At 42.0% G+C, this 8,099-nt stretch overlaps 1 pseudogene; it reads left to right on the forward strand.

The window, feature by feature from the left end:
• The first annotated feature begins 1,204 nt into the window (after positions 1-1,204).
• LOC116475673 (chromatin assembly factor 1 subunit B-like) lies at positions 1,205-2,869 on the forward strand (annotated as a pseudogene).
• Positions 2,870-8,099: the final 5,230 nt, after the last annotated feature.

Here is an 8,099-nt window from a genome sequence, read left to right on the forward strand (position 1 = left end):
CCTTCCTCATTAAGCTTATTATTTCTAGCTTTTGATTTAAAGTGAGAGGTGTGTGACTCTTCCTTTCACTTGAACAGTGAGATACCATTGTAGGGTTATAAATTGACTTAATTTCAATATTATTGTGTCTCAGGTAATAGGGAGCCCTGAGGAGAGGGAGAGAGTTGAGGGGACATACATTTGGTGAAGTAGTAAGAACACCCATATTTATAGATTAAGTTTACTGTCTTCTATGCACATCGTTCATGGCACCAAAACAATTACAACGGCAACATCAAAGATTACTGATCACAGATCACTATAACAGGTATAATAATAATGAAAACATCTGAAATATTGCAAGAATTATGAAACTGTGACACGGAGATGCAAAGTGAGCACATGCTGTTGAAAAAATGGTACTGATAGACTTACTTGACACAGGGTTGCCACAAACATTCAATTTGAGAAAAACACAATATCTGCAAAGTACAATGGTGACATTCAATAAAATGAGACATACCATATGCTGTAAAGAGACATATATGAGAATATGTCACTGTAGCAAGAGTTGGAGGCAACGTGAGTACTCACTACTAAAGGAATAGAGAAATCAAATATGATGGCTACACATTATGGAGAACCATGAAGCAGTTAGAAGCAATGAATTATTGGATGAACATGCATATGAGGGAAGATCTTAAAAATCGAATGATGATTTTTAAAAATAAAGTTACGGAATGAAATTGATAGCACCTCATTTATTGACTATTAAAAACACATACATGGCTGGGTTCGATGGCTCACACCTGTAATCCCAGCACTTTGGGAGACTTAGGTTGGAGGATTGCTTGAGTTCAGGAGTTCGAGAACAGCCTGGGAAACATAGCAAGGCCTTGCCTCTATAAAAATTAGCCGGGCATTGTGGTACCTCCCTGTAGTCCCAGCTACTCTGGAGGCTGTGGTGGGAGGATTGCTTGAACCCAGTAGCTGGAGGTTGCAGTGAGCTGAGATTGTGCCACTGCACTCCAACCCGGGGGACAGAGCACTCTGTCTCAAAAAACAGAAATAAAAATAAAAACTCGGGTCCTGCCCACGTAGGGTTGGGGCCTGTGGTGCGCAGGAAGCAGCACAGCCCTGCACAGGAGGTGATGGCAACGCTGACCATCCGGGTCCCTGCAGAACGGTGCCGGAGAAACGTTTTGCCCCGTCAAGACTCAGGAGGATGAAAGTTATCACTTGTGAAATAGCCTGGCATGACAAAGACCCTGTTTACAGCCTGGACTTCCAGCATGGGACGGCCGGGAGCACGCACAGACTGGTGTCTGCAGGCATGGACTCCGCTGTCAGATCTGGAAGATAGAAAAGGGACGAGATGGAAATGCCATCATCGAATTTTTGTCCAATCTTGCTCATCATACCAAAGCCGTCAATGTTTTTCTCCAACTGGGGAGATTTTAGCATCGGGAGGAGATGATGCTGTCATCCTGTTGTAGAAGGTGAATGATAACAAGGAGCTGGAGCAGATTGCTTTTCAGGATGAGGACGAGGCCCAGCTGAACAAGGAGAACTGGATGGTTGTGAAGACTCTGCGGGGCCACTTAGAAGATGTGTATGATATTTGCTGGGCAACTGATGGGAATTTAATGGCATCTGCCCCTGTGGATAACACAGCCATCATATGGGATGTCAATAAAAGACAAAAAATATCAATTAACGTAACATAAAAGTTATGTCCAAGGAGTAAACTGGGACCCTTTAGGTCAATATGTTGCTACTCTGAGCTGTGACAGGGTGCTGCGGATATACAGTATACAGAAGAAGCGTGTGGTTTTTAATGTTTCGAAGATGCTATCTGGAATAGGGGCTGAAGGAGAGGCAAGAAGCTACTGGATGTTTCACAATGATAGCATGAAGTTGTTCTTCAGTAGACTGAGTTTCACTCCCGATGGATCTTTGCTCCTCACACCAGCTGGATGTGTGGAATCCAGTGAAAATGTAATGAACACCACTTACATTTTCTCCAGGAAGAATCTTAAAAGGCCCATCGCTCATCTTCCATGTCCTGGAAAAGCCACTCTTGCTGTTGGCAGCTGTCCAGTCTACTTTGAACTGAGGCCGGTGGTGGAAACAGGTGTGGAGCTAATGAGTCTGCCCTACCGCCTGGTATTTGCTGTGGCTTAGGAGGACTCTGTGCTTCTGGACACCGAGGAATCCTTCCCTTTCGGTTATGTGTCTGATACACATTACCACACCCTCAGTGACATTTCATGGTCTAGCGATGGCGCCTTCATGGCCATTTCTTCCACAGACAGTTACTGCTCATTTGTGACATTTGAGAAAGATGAACTTGGAATACTTTTAAAAGAGAAGTCAGTTTTGAGCACGACAACTCCTGATACAGCAAAGAAAACCAAGAGTCAGACACACCGAGGATCTTTGCCAGGACCCAGACCAGTAGAGGGGACAACTGCCAGCAGAACCCAAGACCCCAGCAACCCCTGCTTGACCCCCACTCAGGCCAGACAGGCCCCAGCCCCAACAGCCATCAGGGACCCTCCCTCTATCATTCTGCTGTCAAAAGCTCCTTGCCGAGGCCTTCAGAGAAGAAGACCCTGCCACCCAGTAGTTAAAACACAAAAGCCCATCCATCCCGGAGGGTCACTCTGAACACATTGCAATCCTGGAGCAAGACAACACCCCGGAGAATAAACTTAATACCCTTAAAGGCAGACACTCCACCAAAGTCTGTACCAATCAATGTAATTTCCACCCCTTCTGCAGAAGAATTTAGTAGGAGATGCCTGGAAACACTCAGGGCAGTCCTGCAGAGCTAAAACAGCCCAGACTCAATGAAAACAAAGGGGGCACTGAAAGTCTGGAACCTTGATGGGACCTTGGCTTCTGCTCAAAGCCTTCCAGGCCTCCCATGTGTGCAATGAGGTGGTGAAGCTGGAGATGCCTGAGACCAGTCGCTTCCATGGAGCGGGACAGATGCTGTAAATGGATTTCTGTAACAGAAGTGACATGTGTACTGATTTTTCTCCAGAAATATGGATGCCGTTTTATTCGGTCTCCATTTTTAACTTGGGGATGTGAACGTTTTAACATACTGAATCCTCTTTTTCATGAGTCTCTGAAACTGGAGCAGTTCAACATTATCCAGTGTGAAAATCAATGAGTCCTCCCTGGCATCCTCATGGAAGTGCAGACACTTCATGGAGGGACTCCTTTTAAAGTTAGAATTAGGAAGATGAGAAAGTAATTTGAGATTTTACTCTGTTGAATTTTAGAATATTTGAAGTAATTGTTAGATTTTGCTTCTAAGGAGTTGATTGGTTAAACTTCGGAAGGTTAAAAAAATAAAATAAATAAAAACACATTGTAGGGTTCACTAGAGGGACAGAACTAATAGGATAGATAGATATCAAAGGGAGTTTATTAAGTATTAACTCACATGATCAGAAGGTCTCACAATAGGCTGTCTGCAAGCTGAGGAGCAAGGAAGCCAGTCTGAGTCCCAAAACTGAACAACATGGAGTCCGAAGTTCGAGAGCAGGAAGCATCCAATATGGGAGAAAGGTGTAGATTGGGAGCCTAGGCCAGTCTAGTCTTTTCACATTTTTCTGCCTGCTTTATATTCTAGCCATGCTGGCAGCTGATTAGATGGTGCTCACCCAGAGTAAGGGTGTGTCTGCCTTTCCCAGCCCACTGACTATAGTGTTAATCTCCTTTGGCAACACCCTCACAGACACACCCAGGATCAATACTTTGGATCCTTCAATCCAATCAAGTTGACACTTAGTATTAACTATCATATACATATACAGAAAGAAGCAGTTTGCTGCTATAAACTCCGTGAGACAGCCAAAAAATTGTGAGTTCCCCAAGTGTGAGAAGGGAAAAGTCTGCCTCTGAACACACATCCCCATTGGGGAACCTGAAAATCCGGATCACAGGAGGATTTAACCTTACCTATAATGGAAATGGATTTCGAGTTGAGCAAAATATAAAAGTAGAAGCAGCAGCAGGAAAAGCCCTGTAGGTACTCCTGGTCCCCAGCTAGAGCCCAGGGAAACCATCCCTGGCTTTATCTTACAGCAGTCCTTGGGGACAGCAACAGAAGCCAGTGGAACTGGGGAGGGGCCTCAGGGTGAAGGAAGCTTCTAGCTGAACTTTGTAATAATTTTGACTGAGGATGAATTTACCTAAGCAGATCAGGGGCAGGGGTACGGCAAATGGGATGTGTAGATACAAGTGCAGAAGCCACAGTGCATGGTACAGGCAGGCATGCAGGGAAGGGCAAGGCCTGAGACTGTTTACTTTCTCAGCGGGGAGGCTTGTAGCCTGGGGCAAGATTTCAGCCCTGGTGACCAACTGCCTGGATATAAACTTTAGGATGTTAGTGGGGTACGGCGGGAGTGAGACTGGCCTTGCTGGCTGTGTAGGAGCCAGGTGAGGCCTGTCACTGCTGGTTTCCCCCCACTTCCCTGGTGACCTGTAAGATGCAGCAGAGGCAACCACAATCCCACTGGGAACCTAACTCTATTGGCTGGAGAAACACCTCCCATCCTTGGCCACAAACAGTGACCGAGGCAAGCCCTGCCCAAGGAGATTCTGAGTTCAGATCCACCTAACCCTGCCCCAGCCTGATGGTTTTTCTCTACCTGCCCTGGTAGCTGAAGACAAAAAACATAAAGTCTTGGGAGCTCTATGGCCCCACCCATTGCTGGCAAAACCCGAGTGCTTCTCCTGGCCAAGGTAGGGCAAGCTTATATCAGCCTTCAACTACTCCAGCTAGTGCGCTCTTGAAAGTGCCATCTCCTGGCTGGGGGCCAACCAACTCAAGCCATTACGGCAACTCATAACAGAATAACCCTGCTCCAAAGAAGGAGAAAACAACAGCTAATTCCACTGCCCACAACACCCTGGCTAACCAGAGCTCTTGAGTCTGTCCACATGACAACTTCATTGCTAGCAAAACCAGCATTCAAGAAAACCAGTGCAATAAACCAAACTACAATCAAGGACTCCTACAGAGTCTACTTCACTTCCTTGCCACCTCCACTGGAGCAGGTGCTGGTATCCATGGCTGAGAGATCTGAAGACAGATCACATCACTGGACTCTTTGCAGACATTCCCCTGCACCAGCCCAGGACCTGGTAGCCCCGCTGGGTGGCTAGACCCAGAAGGGAAATAGTAATCACTGCAGTCTGGCTCTCAGGAAGCCCCATCCCTAGGGCAAGTGGGAGAGTACCACAAAAGGGATCACCTCGTGGGATGAAAGAATCTGAACAGCAGCCCTTGAGTTCCAGATCTTTCTACTAAAACAGTCTACCCAAATGAGAAGGAACCAGAAAAGTATTTATAGTAATATGACAAAACGAGGTTTTATAATATCCCCAAAAGATCATAGTAGCTCCCTGGCAATGGATATAAACCAAGAAGAAATCTCTGAATTGCCAGACAAAGAATTCAGAAGGTTGATTATTAAGCTACTCAAGGAGGTGCCGGAGAAAGGTAAAAACCAACTTAAAGAAATTTAGAAAATGTTACAGGATATGGTGAATCCATATCCTGAGAAATAGGTATCATAAAGAAAAGACAATCACACCTTCTGGAAATAAAAGATACACTTACAGAAACGCAAAATATGCTGGAAAGTTTCAATAATAGAATCACACAAGTAAAAGAAAGAACTTCAGAGCTCAAAGACAAGGCTTTCAAATTAACCCAATCTGACAAAGACAAAGGGTAAAGAATAAAAAAAAAAAAAAAGCCTCCAAGAAATTTGGGATTATGTTACACAACCAAACCTAAGAATGATTGGTGTTCCTGAGGAAGAAGAGAGATTTAAAAGTTCGGAAAACTTATTTGTGGCAATAATCAAGGAAAACTTCCCTGGTCTTGCTATAGATCCAGACATCCAAACATAAGAAGCTTAAAGAACACCTGGGAAATTCATCACAAAAAGAGTCAAGTCTCTTAGACTACAGGGGAATAAAATTGGAAATTAACTCCAAAAGGAACCCTCAAAACTATAGAAATACATGGAAATTAAATAATCTGCTCCTGAATGATCTTTGATTCAACAATGAAATCAAGATGGAAATCAAAAAATTCTTGGAACTGAATGATAATAGTGAAATCTCTGAGATACAGCAAAAGTGCTACTAAGAGGAAAGTTCATAGCATTAAATGCCTACATCAAAGAGTCTCAAAGAGCACAAATAGACAATCTAAGCTCACAAGGAACTAGAGAAACAAGGACAAACCAAACCCAAACAGAGAAGAAGAAAAGAAGAAACAAAGATCAGAGCAAATTGAAACAAAAAAATACAAAAGATAAATGAAGCAAAAAGCTGGTTGTTTGAAAAGATAAACAAAATTGATAGATCATTAGCAAGATTAACCAAGAAAAGAAGAGAGAAGATCCAAATAAGCTCAATAAGAAATGAAATGGGAGATATTACAACTGATATCACAGAAATATAAAACATCATTCAAGGCTACTATGAACATCTTCATGCACACAAACTAGAAAACCTAGAGGAAATGGATAAAGTCCTGGAAATATACAACCTTCCTAGATTAAACCAGGAAGAGACAGAAATTCTGAACAGACCAATAACAAGAGACTGAAACAGTAATGAAAAAATTGCCAGCCAAAAAAAAGTCCAGAACCAGATGAATTCACAGCTGAATTCTATCAGACACTCAAAGAAGAATTGGTACCAATTCTACTGAAACTATTCCAAAAGATAGAGCAAAAGGGAATCCCCCCCCCCAAATCATTCTATGAAGCCAGTACTACCCTAATACAAAAAGAAGAAGTCAAATTGTCACTGTTCACTAAAGATAGAATTTATATCTAAAAAGCCCTAAAGACTCATCCAAAAGGCTCCTAGATCTGATAAATGAATTCAGTAAAGTTTCAGGATACAAAATCAACGTACACAAACCAGTAGCACTGCTATATACCAACAGTGACCAAGCTGAGAATCAAGTCAAGAACTCAACCCCTTTTACAACAGCTGCAATAAAATAAAATAAAATAAAATAAAATACTTAGGAATATATCTAACCAAGGAGTGAAAAATCTCTACAAGGAAAACTACAAAACACTGCTGAAAGAAATCACAGGCAACACAAATGGAAACACATCCCATGCTCATGGATGGGTAGAATCAATATTGTGAAAATGACCATACTCCCAAAACCAATCTATACATTAATGCAATTCCCATCAAAATGCCATTATCATTCTTCACAGAACTAGAAAAACAATCCTAAAATTTATATGGAACCAAAAAAGAGCCCACATAGCCAAAGCAAGACAAAGCATAAAGAACAAATCTGGAAGCATCACGTTACCTGACTTCAAACTATACTACAAGGCTATGGTTAAAAAAACAGCATGGTAGTGGTATAAAAATAGGCATGTAGAGCAATGGAACAGAATAGAGAACCCAGAAATAAAGCCAAATACTTATAGTCAACTGATCTTCAACAAAGCAAACAAAAACATAAAGTGGGGAAAGGATACCCTATTCAACAAATGGTGCTGGGGTAACTGGCAAACCACATTTAGGAGAATGAAATTGGATCTGGTCCTCACTTTATACAAAAATCAACCCAAGATGGATCAAAGACTTAAATCTAAGACCTGAAATCCTAAAAATTCTAGAAGATAACATTGGAAAAACTCTTGTAGACATTGAAGAACCCAAAAGCAAATTTAACAAAAACAAAGATAAATAGATGGGATTTAATTAAATTAAAAAGCCTCTGCACAGCAAAAGAAATAATCAGCAGAGTAAAAAGACAACCCACAGAGTGGGAGAAAATATTCACAAACTATGCATCTGACAAAGGACTAATTTCCAGAATCTACAAGGAACTCAAACAAATCAGGAAGAAAAAACAAATAATCCTGTCAAAAAGTGGGCTAAGGATACGAATAGAAAATTCCCAAAGAAGATACACAAGTGGCCAACAAACGTATGAAAAAATGGTCAGCATCACTAATGATCATGGAAATGCAAATCAAAACCACAATGCAATACCACCTAATCCTGCAAGAATGGCCATAATTAAAAAATAAAAAAAAAATAGATGT

The sequence above is a fragment of the Hylobates moloch genome, unplaced genomic scaffold (genome assembly GCF_009828535.3).
Source record: "Hylobates moloch isolate HMO894 unplaced genomic scaffold, HMol_V3 SCAFFOLD_2, whole genome shotgun sequence".
Lineage (NCBI taxonomy): Eukaryota > Metazoa > Chordata > Mammalia > Primates > Hylobatidae > Hylobates > Hylobates moloch.